Here is a 14,577-nt window from a genome sequence, read left to right as displayed (position 1 = left end):
AGCAAACTAAAACAAACTGAATGAAAAGAGAGAGTACTTACAGTACACACAAACAATAACTGCAGAAATCTTTCCACTCAGTGATTTGCATATATATATATATATATAGAGAGAGAGAGAGAATATCTTTGTTATCTAGCATTTCTTAAGTTCCATGCTTGTTCTATTGACGAAACAAAAAGGATCTTATAATTGAAAAACCAGATGGACTTCCCTAACCTTGGAACTACTTACTATTGTTGCAATAGTTAAGTATTGTAACTTTGCTCCATTTGTTTTGAACTAGGAGGAAAAACTTTGGGGCCCGCTAATAATGTGTATACAAAAATAAAATGTATAATTTTTATAATTTTCAATTGTCTTTTATTGTCATTGTATATTTGTGTAGGGATAATGTGGTCTATACTAAATTTGCATTTGTATATAAACCCTTTTAGGGTTTCATTTCTTGTTAATGTGAATTGATCAAGATAGTTTTTCTCTCTAAATTCTTCTTGACCTCTACATCTTCTCTAAATCTAACATGGTATCAGAGCTTCAAAGATCCGATCATCTCTTCTCTATTGCTGCTCATAAAATGCTCTTTTTGTGAAGGTCAGTAATCAAATAAATTTTGATCTCTCAAATTTTTGTATGCAAATTTTCATTGCAAATTTACAACTTTTTCAATGCATCTGCATATTTGAAACCCTTCGTTGCATATCATTGCATAAACTCTTCGCTGCTAATTTGCAGCACTCGCATATGCAAACTTCGTTGCAAATTCGTTGCAAACTTCATTGTTCAATTCATCTCTCCCATTCTTGACACCTAGAGAGAGAAAGTTGTGCAAACTTCATTCTTCATTGCAAACTAGAAAGAGAAAGTTGTTTTATTCACAGGTCAGAGTATCTCTCCTATTCTTGACACCTTTTGATTCATTTTCCCTTATGTGTGCGCCTTTTCCTTGCATATCTCCACTGCAAAGATTTGCTTAGCAAATCTCTTTAATCGTTGATGCTTGCAAAATTTATTATGCAAAATCTCTTTGCAACCCTGGACAATTAATCTCTTTGTGCATACAATTTTTTATTTTCCTGTTGTGCTCTTCCACAACAACAGTCTTCCATTGAAATTATCAATTTCTCTCTCTAGAAAAGATCTGGTCAAAGCAAAAAAAATTTCTTATAGTATCTCAAATTTATTCCCTTTGCTTCCTCTAGTTGATCGCTTTTCCTTTGCTAACTTTTCTAAAGACAAACTGTCTCAAAAAAAAAAATTATCTATGGAGTGTAAAAATAATATAGATAGTGCTACTATTTCTATGCATCTTGATGGTGAAGAACTACTGTTTGTGGTCTTTCCAAATAAAACGTTTTCTCATGGGATGGAAGTTATGGGGTTATCTTGATGGTTCTGTTCTCCAGCTTAAGGATGAAAATGAGCGTAGTGATTGGCTTGCCATAAATAGCTTTATTGTGATATGGATTATGAACTCAGTTGAGCCCACAATTGGGCGTAACCTTACGTATCAATCTAGTGCCAAAGCAATGTGGGATTACTTACAGAAGATTTATTCTCAAGCAAATATTTTCTGTATGTATACCCTTAAACAGGACAGCATGAAGACACGACAAGGGGACTCACCATTTTAAGATTATTTTAATACTCTTTCAGGTATATGGAATGAGATGGCCTTGATGGAAACCAAGTCACCCACTAAAGCTGTTACTAAAGCACGAAATCGGTCTCATTTATTTCACTTCCTTATGGGGTTGCGATCAGAGTTTGAAAGCATGAGAGCATCAATCTTTCATCGTACTCCCACTCCATTATTAGATGATTGCCTCTCAGATCTCCTTGCTGAAAAAACTTGCTTAAGCTCTCTTGGAATTTGCAAATCCATATCATAAGGTGTCACTGATGTGGCCTTAGCCACATCCAAATTCTCTATCACCAATTATGTTCAAGATATTCTAAATATACCATTTTCCCTAACAAAGATATTCTTATTATGTGATATTTATAGATGATTTTGCTAAATATACTTGGATTTATTTTCTCAAACACAAGTCAAGTGTATTTAGTGCTTTTAAGGATTTCCATAATATGATAAAAAAATCAATTTGAGAAAAATATTAAAGTTTTTAGGTCTGATTTTGGGGGGAAGTACCTATGCAATGAATTTCAAGTATATCTTCGTACAAATGGCATTATTCATCAACGTTCATGTCCACATACCCGGGAATAGAATGGAGTTGCTGAAAAAAAACACCGCCATATTCTTGAAACCACTCGTTCTCTTCTTATTATCTCTCATTCCCCAGAGAATATTTGAGCTGAAACGATGTCTATTGTTGTCTATCCTGTTAATCTTCTTCCTACACAGATTTTGCAAAATGTGCCACCATTTCAAAAGCTTTTTCAAAAACCCCCTCATTACTCACATTTACGTATGTTCGAGTGCACATGTTTTGTGCTTTTACCATCTTCTACCCGTGATAAACTCTTACCTAAGTCTGTGAAATGCGTTTTCGTAGGTTATCTAACAAATCAAAAAGGATATTGTTGTTTTGATTCTTCTATTAATTGTGTTAGAATATCCCAACATGTTACTTGTTTCGAGCACATACCATTCCACTAGCACTGCCCACACCCTAATTCAACCACACATGGACCTGAGTTTTCTTTTTTTCCTAGTTTCGATATTCCTCCTTCTCATTATCATGAAAATCAGGGATTACCACATTCAGTAACTAACTCTGATGAGCCATCTTTATCAAGTGTTGATCATGCATCACCTCCAATTGTTGATCCTTCTACCGGTCATGTTTACCTTCGATGGTCACTTCAAAAGCCTGTTCCACCAAATCGTCTTAACTTACCAGTGGTTAGCCCATACCATACTTGATCTACTGCAACCATTACTAATCCATTGTTTCATAAGCGATCTTGTTATTCTCAGGCATCTAACCTCCAATGATGGCGTATAGCTATGAATGAGAAAATTGCAGCTTTAAAAGCAAATCACATTTGGGATTTGGTGTCACTGCCCCAGATAAGCATGTCATTAATAATAAATGGGTTTATAAAGTCAAGTTAAGAGCTGATGACACTTTTAATCAACACAAGGCCTGATTAGGTTCTCAGGGTTATACCCAAGAGCATGGCATCGATTATAATGAAACGTTTGCTCCACATTTATTGCACTCACATCCATTCGTGAGTAGCCCATATGGCAGATGGATATTAAAAATACATTCCGTAATGGTGACCTTCAAGAGGAAGTTTACATGCGTCAACCACCTGAGTTTGTTTCTCAAGATATGTCATTGGTTTGTCGACTTCGTAAACCAATTTACGGTCTCAAACAAGCTCCTCGTGCATGGTTTAAGTATTTACAGGATGTCATTCTTATAACTGGCTTCACTCAAAGTAAACATGATCACTCTATGTTTATTCATACCACAAAGCATGAAATTTGTTTTATTTTATTATACGTTGACGATATTTTTATCTTTGGTAATGATTTCAATTCCATCAAGAATGTGAAGGTACGATTGCAAGAAGAATTTCAAATGAAGGATCTTGGGAAAGTATCTTATTTTGTTGGTCTTGAGATCTCTCGCTCTAAACGTGGTATTTACATCTATCAACAGAAGTATGCACTTGATCTTGTTTCCAGTGCCCGATTGAATGATGCGAAGGTTGTTGATATACCCATGGAACTCAATGTTAAACTTTCTACACATGTTGGAGATCCTCTTCTTAAGCCTACGATGTATCGCAAACTTGTCGGCTCCCTCATCTATCTCACTATGACTCGCCCAAATATTGCATATGTTGTCCACGTTATAAATCAATTTTTTTCAGATCCTCTACGACCACATCTATCAGCAGTTTATCGAATTTTACGTTACGCTCGAGGTACTTCCATTCGTGGATTATTCTTTGACTCCACACCCTCTTTAGATCTAAGTGCATATGAAGATGCAGATTGGGTAGGTGATCTAGACACTTGCCATTCTACTACACGATATTGTGTGTTCCTTGGGTCATCATTAATATCATGGAAGAGCAAGAAACATGACATTGTTTACAAGTCAAGCATTGAAGCTGAGTATTGTGTCATGTCCTTTGTTGCTAGTGAGATTGTTTGGGTTCGTGCTCTTCTCAATGAGTTTGGTATCTTTATTTCAAATCCTACACCTTTATATGCAGATGACCAAAGTGCGATTAAGATTACATCTAATCCAGTATTTCATGTGCGGACCAAGCATATTAACGTAGATTGTCATTATGTTCGTGATCGCTATCTTGATGGTACATTATTTCTCCTTTATGTTTATTCTACTATGCAAACGACTGATATTTTCACCAAATTTGTTACTCGGATCTGTCATGATTTTCTAATGGATAAGCTAATGCTTTACTCATGTCTGCATCAGCTTGAAGGGAGATAATAATGTGTATACAAAAATAAAATGTATAATTTTCATAATTTTTTTATTGTCATTATATATTTCTATAGGGATAATGTGGTCTACACTAAATTTGTATTTGTATATAAACCCTTTTAGGGTTTCATTCCTTGTTAATGTGAATTGATCAAGATAGTTCCTCTTTCTAAATTGTTCTTAAACTCAACATCTTCTCTAAATCTAACACTAGCATCATATTATTTGATGTTATTCGAATACATTAAAAGGCAAGCTTAATTATACTCTTACCCTAATTCAGGGATCCAAAAGTAAAGATTGACAACAATTTAATGAAATTACGGAGAAACCGAATTCATAAAACTCAGAAGATTTGAATTTTGAATGATGGTAGTCTTCAGCAGAAGCTCGAACTCACCTTCTTCATTAAAATGGGTGAGCATGGGATCTTGAAGTCTGTGGATTCCAAACAAGTGCATAAAAAACTCGTTCAAATCAACTAAACTCGTACTTACATAATATGAGCATAATACCAAGAGAAAGTTTAAAATTTAAGCAAATGAAAAGAAAATTATCACTTTAATAAATTCTTTTATGAATTCAATTTAGGAAAAAGTTTATTATAAGCTTGCAATTTTATACTATTAAATTATGGCATGCTTAAACAATCCTCTAGAATAGTGTTCTGAAATAGGAGAATCATTTAATTGTTCATCTCAACCTCGGGATGTGCGGATATTAATTCAAAAGTAATTTTAAATCCTAAACATAATGCATCTGGTAATAAGTTATTTGGACAAATCTATTTTAAAGATTTTTAAGTGTTTTCAGATAAAGAGTGTAGACAATGTGACCATTTACTTTTGATACAAGGTAGTCACAATTACTTACAACCATCCGATGTGAATTTTGATAGTTTGATGTGTCACAAAGTTCGAGAAAATATCTTTTGAAATTTGAGCTTGAGCAATGGAATAATTGCAGCCACCTAATTTCACATTCAACGGTCAAGATTAATGTGACCACCTTGTACAAAAGATAAATGGTCTCTTTTTATACTTTTTTTTTTAGATAATGCTTGATTTGTACTATTTTTAAGATTTTTAAGCATTTTTAGATAATGCTTGATTGTACTATTTTTTATATTTTAAATTTCATTACTAGACAAAATAGATTTCCCGCCATGAAAAAGTCTTTGATACCATAACCACATGTCCAAGCAAATTTTAAAGGTGCACCTTCTATATAGTATAAAGAGGCCACTGTTTACAAATCTGACTCTTTAATCTATTAAAACTTTTAACATTTTTTTTTAGGAAAAGTCTTCCCAACGCCTATAGGCAAAAAATGAACAGTTCATCGTACGGTCACGATTTTTCGGTAGTGTTTCATTTTTCATTTTTTTCTATAAATTGGAATGATATGAAATTTGGAGTGTATGTACATCTAAGTGAATCGTACCTAATAAAAATATGAAAAAAATATTTCGTAAAATATAAATTGACTAAAATACCCCTAAATTTGTCAGAGGTATTTTGATCAATTTATATTTTGTGAATTATTTTGTTTATATTTTTATTAGATTCTCCTATTTTGATGAAAACACGCTCCAAATTTCAAATCATTCTGATTTCTAGAAAAATATGAAAAATGAAATACTAACAAACAATTGTGACCATACGATAAACTTTGGATGGTGATGGACATAAACGAATTTTCAGCTATAGGCATTGCGTAGAGTTTTTTCTTCATTTACCATTAAATATTTTGATTCCTAGTATTATATTCATGTAGAGAAAAAATACGATTTTATCCCTCGTGAGTACCACCTTTTCTCACCGAAAATGTATTTTTTTCTCTAGACTGGAGAGGAACCCATACCCAAACGTTGCATATGACAATCAAATAAGGATGCAGTTTCTGAGACCTAGGCTTTATAAAAATAAAGTAAAGCTCGCCTCGAATCTTCTTCCGAAAAGCATTTTCGGCATCATAAATTTCTACAGTAGCTTTAAAATCAATTTCCAAACATCCATTGTGAAATTTGAAGCTCGAAGAATAGTATAGATCTTACAGATCCGTGAACACTTATTTTTAGGGCGAAATAGACGGTATAGAAAATGTGTTATAATATACATTATTTTTAGGGAACGAAATCTTAATTTATTTTCACAACCATAATGGTTAAGGCCAAGATGATCAATTTAACAGTTTTATGACTCCAAAACTACAATTTTTGGTGAGTTTTGAGTTGAGACTGTACTTACTTTGATAGAGTTGTAGCATTATCGAAACATTTTCCATCAAATAATAAATATACAAAAGCAAATATTCATTTATTCGTATTTGTACCATATTTAAATATGTTAGTTATACTCTTATTCAAATGTATGGAAAATTTATGTGGAGATACACTAGTCCGATATTTACAACATACTAGTGCTTTTTATGTGCATTTTTTTCGGTTTTGTTGAAGTGTACAAAGTGGTCCGATGTTAGAAACATCGGACATGCTAATAATTCATCATTTTTATTAAGTACATGGCTCGATGTTGGAAATATCAAATGAAAATTTTCCGATATCTCGGATATCGGATGTACCCAACATGATGCTTTTCATTCTCTTTATATCCTAGGTGGTTTGCCCGACTAGAAAGGCCCCAGTGTACCACAAATACCTTTAAAAATTTTGGCAAATTTTCTTGAAGCTTAAGAGCTTATATAAACTCGCCATTTGGGAAAAGTAAGAAAGTGTTCATGGGATCAACGAAACCGCAAAGTTTTTTTATCAACTTTTGTGGTCATCAACTTTTGTGGTCCAGCAGACCATTTAGAACAATTGATATTAGTGGAAGTATTACTTGGGTTGTTGGGTAAGTCCGATATTAGAGACGTAAGACCTTCTATTTGCTATTTTTTTGAAAATTTTGGTTTGATATCTCCAACGTCAAACTATGTATGTTAACAAAATTTTGAGGTATTGGCCAGTCCAATATTTGAAACATTGAGCTGTGGAGGAAAATTGAAAAATAAACAAAAAAATAATAATAATAAATAGATGGACTTCTACTTAAAATTATTCACAAATTTGAACCAGTATGTAATTGCCATATTTAGTATGGACTTTTATGGTGGAGGACTGCCAATCTATATATTTTTAAAAAAATTGTTGCGTATTATTATGGACATGACTGCCATACGGCACTTTTATTGCACAAGCTTTAAAGAGGGCAAATACATGTATTGCTTTATCCTAATTTTATAAAGATTAGAAAATGACATGGAGATGGAGTAGGCTATGCGCGTCATTTGGGTATCGTCTTGCCTTGTGTGCAAGCAATATTGTTTGAATGAAAACGTAGTAGCGGGAATTAGGAATTTTTGTTGCAATGCCTTGGCAATTGCCTCATCTTGAAAATATGGCCAAGTGGTTGCAGAGCGTTGTCATGTTGAAAAAAGTCCTTTCCTATTTTCTTATTTTTTCCCACTTTTTTTTCAGGATGAATGTCATTTTTATCATCAGCTATTTGGAAATTTCAAAAGCTTATGTTTTCTCCCCTATCCCTTTTTTAGAGATTGCAGACCATTTATCTTTCCGGCATTCGTACAGGGAGGTTTCTTACATTCGTACAAGCGAAATTGCAGTTAACACATTATTAATTGTGGGTGGTCCATCAACCATATTTTCCGTGAGTCTAACATTGCGGCTGATATTCTTGTAAAATGAATTGCATCTCATTTATAAGCTATTATTTGACGTTTTCGTCCGTCCAATTTTGTTTCTATTTTTATTTCTATGGCTTTATTTTATAATCGGTCACAGGTGACCTCTTTCAAGGTTGTAAAGAAACGAGTTGTAACCTTCTCTTTTTTTAAGGTATTAATTAAAAATGGGTAGGGGCCTTCTTCCCCATTGACTTACCCCATCCCCCCCCAAAATATAGGAGGACAGTTGTGTTTGATCGGCAGCCAGCATAAAATTTTGCTACAACTTTTCATGAATCTTGAATGGTAAAGTATGATTGGTATAGATGACTCCAAATAATTGGGATAAAGCTTTGATGATGATAATAATGAAATTTGTACAAGACAATCAAAATTATTTTCCAAAATAAACAAATTTTCAAGGGAAAAACTTTTTTCCAAGCACAAGCATGCCCATGAGGTATTTTGTTTTCCGTTTTACTATAGACATCCACATGTGGGGGATTCTCAAAATCACCCGATCTAACCGCTAACCGGCTAGTGGCCGGTTCCGGTTTTGGGCGGTAAGGGTGATCAAACGATATTTTTAAAAAAACTTTTAAAAAATATATATAAATTCTCAAAAATAAGGAATTTGACTTGTAATACTCACTTTTATATTTTCCCATCTTTTTTAGAAAATTTTAAAAATGGCACTTGGAAAATATAAAATGGGTTAAAATCTATTTTTTTATTAATTTTCAACTTCATTTGAATGTGTTTTGTTTTAATCGTTCTTTATATGTTTTTCACACTTTAGTAGAAAATTTTGTTTTTTTCACTTTTTGACCACCCAGAACTTTTGACCACCCAGAACTTGTCCGGTTAGAGCACTTGAATCGGCCGGTTTACCCATTAGGCCGGTTAAACCGCTTCCAGGCCCATGTCTGGTTAACCGTTCCTGTTCAATTTTACAAACACTGGTATAGAGTATGGTTCACTCACAAGGCGCACCTTTTTTTTTTTTTTTTTTTGGAGCATTAACTTGGGGGCTTGTATACTATGCTTCCAAGGTAGCAAACTATTCATTTGCTCCCTTGGGTAAAAATTTACTTTAAATGGGTTCAGACTAGGTGGTAAAATAACAGGGTACCAAAAACAGAATTATCATCAAAATTAAGCTTTTGTGTTCCTTCTTGTGGGTATATGTTTCATAGTCAGCAAGTTGGGGAATATCAATATATCAACTCACCATAAAATTAGAAATAAATCATTTTTATTTTAAAAAGGCAGATAAAAAAATTGGGTAAAAAATACGGATCGAAAAAAATACTTTATGTAAAAATATCACAAATATGCCGAACTGGGCTAAAAAAATCGGAGTGAAAAAAATGGTTATTTTTAAAATAAAATTAAGTAGAAATTAAAAAATAAAATGTTAAGTTGATGATAAATATACCATATGAATTTTCTCGTTCAATGTTTTAACAAACATCACACATGCTTAGTACATAACACAAAATGAAGAAGAAGGGGCAATGTGAGATAAGCATCATTGATTTGGGTATATTCATTTTTCTCTCCCTATCCTAACTGTCCCTGTGGGAAGATTATAACCATAGTTAAGCAATGGGAAGATATACACCTTTTTTTTGTTAGCAATTCCATTATCAGATAGGTTTCTTTTCTTATTTAACGTCTTCAAAAACCACTAACGATTTAGAAAACGGGTAGAGGCTTGTTATCTCTACTAAATTATCCAAAAATAATAATAATAAATTAAAAGATATACACTTTTTTGGTTAGCAATAAAAGACGAGTAGCAAACGCAATAGATCAAGAAGAAACACAGAGAATAAAAGACAAGCATTACGCAAAGTGAGAGAGAGAAGCAAACACAAAATCTTCCATAAAGAAGAGAGCATGCACAGGTACTGAAAAACAAGATGGACACAAAATCTCAAAAAAAATGAAGAAGGTGGTGGACATGAACCCGAATCCAAGTTTTCTAATCATGAATTAGGTTTAGGGATTGCGCCATAATTTGGTTTTTTTTAAAGCTTTTGTTTTAGGGATTTAAGATTTCGTATAAATTATGATAATCTGGGTCTTTGAGCCCTAATTTGGATGGATATTTTTGTGAAAAGTTTCCAAGCCTAAATTTGGGGATTTTTATTCAATGATTTTTATAGTATTTTATTCTAATTTGATTGAACATAAACCCTAAGATAAATATTAAGAATACATAAACCTAGTACTTGGGGATAACAATGTTTTTTAGGCAAAAGTTAGTTTATTTATATTTTTTGAAATAATACACTTTTTAGAAATTATGGAGATAGCACTTACATAAAATAGAAAAAAAGTTCAATTCTCAGGAAAAAAAAAAAAAAATTCAAAAATACAAACTTTTTTTGGACCGTTTTTTTTATAAATATCAATAAGGCGCATTTTAAACATTTATGTGAAAAAAACAATGTTTTTTAGCAGTGTTTTAAAAAACGTCGAGTCGAACCGGACTCGCCCGGTTCGACTCGGAAATCGCGAAATGGGGATCGGATAGGCTAAGAAATCGGAAATCGTCCGGTTCTAGAGAGAACCTAACGATTCTGCACAGTGACTCGCCGAGTCACTGTGCATAATCGGCGAGTCTGTGAAGAACACGGGTTGCACAGTGTTTTTCACGGGATTCTTTGAAATTTATCATTTTTTTATCATTTTTCTTGTTTTTTTTGGCATGTGATCTAATTTGCAGGCTGTAAACAGCTTTATTCAGCTTTTTCAAGGATTAAATGGTTGAAAAATTTGGTGTTTTTGGATCATGAAAAATTTAGTGTTTAGGGTTTCCGCCTTTTCTGAAAGTTTCATGCCAAATAGGGCATGAATCTTTCAAAATTTGTAGGCATTTTGATCTTAAAGCTGTGAATCAAAACCTTTTATTACTAATTTGTGATAATCGTTGAGAAAAACAGAGTTTTTTGGAGATTGAAGGCTTCGGTTCACAAAATCAGGTAAGAAGTTTGGGTTTTTTTTTTTTTTTCCGCCATTTGATTTATTTCACGGCATATTTTGAACATAATGAGTTCAATAATTAGGGTTTTTAATCTTTATTGTGTCTAGTATGATTTAAAATTTTCAATTTTACGTAATTTGGTCAATTACAGCATGAAATTTGAGATGAACATTGAGATGTCTGCGGAACCAAAATTCCGCTGTTTTTTTTTTTTTTTTTCCGCCTTTTGATTTTGTTTTCATGATATATTAGAAATAATGTGTTAAAAATTTAGGGTTTTGATTCCTTAGATTGTTGTTTATCAGAAAATATACTCAATTGGATGTAATTTATTCACTTAGAGGTGGATTTTTGAGTTAAAATCGCTCATGTAAAACGGCTCTATGAAGAACAGAAATTTTTTTTTTTTTTTTTTTGTAACCCATGATAGAATTTTTTGTAATCCATGATCGAATTTTTTGTAATCCATGATCGAAATGTTTGTTTTTTTTTCTTGTAATCCATGATCGAATTTTATTTTTTATTTTTTATTTTTGTAACCCATGATAGAATTTTTTGTGATCCGTGATCGAATGTTTTGTAGTCCATGATCGAAATGTTTGTTTTTTTTTTTGTAATCCATGATCGAAATGTTTGTTTTTTATTTGTAATCCATGATCGAATTTTTTGTTTTTTGTTTTTTATGTAACCCATGATAGAGTTTTTTGTAATCCATGATTGAATTTTTTGTAATCCATGATCTAATTGTTTTTTTCTTTTTTTGTAATCCACGATCGAATTTTTTGTTTTTTTTTGTTTTTTTTTTTTGTAATCCATGATTGAATTTTATGTAATCCATGATCGAATTTTTTGTAATCCATGATAGAATTTTCTGTAATCCATGATCGACTTTTTTGTAATCCATGATCGAAATGTTTGTTTTTTTTTTATTGTAATCCATGATCAAATTTTTTGTTTTTTGTTTTTTTTTGTAACCCATGATTGAATTTTTTGTAATCTATGATCGAATTGTTTTTTTCTGTTCTTGTAATCCACGCCCCCACAAGATTATGAAAGGGGTCAGATACATTATTGCAAGGTTGGAGAGAAGCCATCAAAACCAAGTAGCAACAATACAAGAGGTATTATTTAATGTTTGAGTAAGAACTTCATTGAGTTGTTATATTTGTGAGGAATAATGCATTAAAACGTAATATATTTGTTTTAGCTTGCTATGTATAGGGATGCTATAGGATCCTTCGGAACTAGACTTGCCAGAAATTCTCGAACTATGATGGATCCAGGTTATCCCCTCGCTAATATTTTGTTCATTCATATATTTAATCTTATGAATTGTTCTTGCCCTTACAATGCTTTTTACATTTTAATCCAGCTAAATGGTGGGAGATATATGGTACTGATGCACCTCACCTAAAGAGGATAGCAATCAAGGTCCTCTCCCAGACATGTTCTGCTACTGGTTGTGAGCGCAACTGGAGTACATTCCAATGGTTGCACACTACTAGAAGGAATCGACTCGCTTCTGAGAAGCTTCATAAACTAGTCTACGTTCATTATAATTTAAACCTCAGAGAGCGACAAATAAGAAGGAAGCTTGAAGACTATGGGCCGATAGACTTAGACACAATATTTGTCACAGACACAGCAGACTAATGAGTAGTAGAAGAGGAGGAGCCAGTGTTGCACAAGAGAGCGTTCCTTGAGGCTATCGGTGATGAAGATATTGAAGAAAGTGATGAGCAGCATGAAAGAGGAAGCAGCCAGCCAATGTATCCACAATATGTCGGTGATATTGCACCTAATGAGGGAGAGTGAGAAGGGGGTCTAAGAGAAAATGAGAGAGATGATGATTCTGAGGCCACCCTATCCCAGCCATATTATTCACATATCGAGTCCCAACAGCAACAGTGTAGGGATGAGCACGACAGTGTAGGTGAGCATGAATGATGGACAAGCTTCGGGGATTTTGGATTGGGAACACAACAAAACACTAACACTCAAGGATTTGGGAATAGTCAGACGCCCGCTAATATCGATTATTCGTTTTTAGATCGAATCAATGAATTGTCAAACGAATTCAATCAATGGCACCAGCGTGACCAAGAAGAACAACAAAGTCGTCTATCATTTTATTTTTAGATCGTATGTTACTAATTTTATGCTTTATTGTAGTCCATGTATATTGATATACTTATTCCATGATAATTCTATGTTTATCCTTTTGTGTGATGTAAATTAAATGCTAAATGGCGGTTCATGCAGGAAAAGAACATATCAATATTCGCATATTCATTCAAAAACATAAAAATTCTTAATGGAGTACCCTCATTTCTTATTTAATTCCTAAAAAACAATATTTATAATAAATTTTAATAATTTTTTCGGATTTTTTTGAAGCTTTATTCTGACCGATTCACCCGATTCCCGATCCGGATCGCCGATTCACCGATCCGAATCGGCTTTTTGGAAACCCGATCTGGATCACCGATCCGTTTTTTAAACCATTGTATTTTAGGCAATCATTTCAAAAGGTCACAATTTTAAACGTTTTTTTAAAAAAATGCTTTAGTTTTAAAAAAATCGCGTTTTAAACGTGAACTTGCTAACTATGATCTATTTTCTTGCTAACTATGATCTATTTTCAACTTCGGTCGCATCACCCAAATTGTGTAGTATTGGATGTTGTGGAAAGCCTTTGCTGCACTTCCATCTTCACGACTTTTCTTACACAATTTCACCACTTTTCTTTCTGAACGTCATTTTCAAGCATAACAACTTCGTTATTTTCCTAAGCACATCACATCACATCACATAGGTGCATTTGCGTGTGGAAGAGCGAGGCATCATAATGGGTGGAGTGACTTGTCGCTCAAACTCACCACTCACCGGTCCAGGTCGAACTAACTGAGTCGGACTAGTTGGATCGGCCAACCCCGTTAAAACAAAAATGAAGAAAAAACAAAAAAAAAATACAAAACAATAAGAAACAAAGAAATTTATCAACTTGAGAAAAAAACTAATCAATAAGAGAATATCAAAATGCAACAAATCTTTTGAGCTTCTTATTCATGGGATTAGGGGGTTTAATCCAAAATTACCTTAGGAATATCCGAATGTTACAACAAGAAAATGAGATAAAAGTTCATAGAAATCAGATTGAAAACTGGAGAGAAATCTCAAGAATTGTGGATCGGATATCAAGAATGTCAAAAAAGGGAAACCCAAAATTTGATTTGGAAATTTCAAAATTTTGGTGTTTTTATTGGAAAAAATTCTTTAGGATTACCATAGATCAACAAAAACGAACAAATTGCGGCAAATACGAGAGCTTTAGATGAAGAAGTGAAAGAGAAATAATTGATTTTTCATATTTTGTTTCTAGATAAAACTCAGTTCAAGTTTTATGTTTAAAGCTCTACTTCTTTCAATTTAGACGATTCTGATTCAACTCGATAATTTTTA

The 14,577-nt window shown here is 33.0% G+C and overlaps 1 long non-coding RNA gene across 1 annotated transcript; it reads left to right on the top strand.

The window, feature by feature from the left end:
* Positions 1–11,913: 11,913 nt before the first annotated feature.
* LOC148780963 (uncharacterized) lies at positions 11,914–13,333 on the top strand. The gene is made up of 3 exons (XR_016060097.1): positions 11,914–12,236; positions 12,323–12,398; positions 12,488–13,333. It is a non-coding gene; the product is annotated as an uncharacterized LOC148780963 (long non-coding RNA).
* Positions 13,334–14,577: the final 1,244 nt, after the last annotated feature.

This window comes from Amborella trichopoda, chromosome 8 (assembly GCF_054954075.1).
Source record: "Amborella trichopoda isolate Santa Cruz 75 chromosome 8, AtrichopodaSantaCruz75HAP2 v2.0, whole genome shotgun sequence".
In the NCBI taxonomy this organism is placed as follows: Eukaryota; Viridiplantae; Streptophyta; class Magnoliopsida; order Amborellales; family Amborellaceae; genus Amborella; species Amborella trichopoda.
This window is presented reverse-complemented; position numbering and strand designations above follow the sequence as displayed.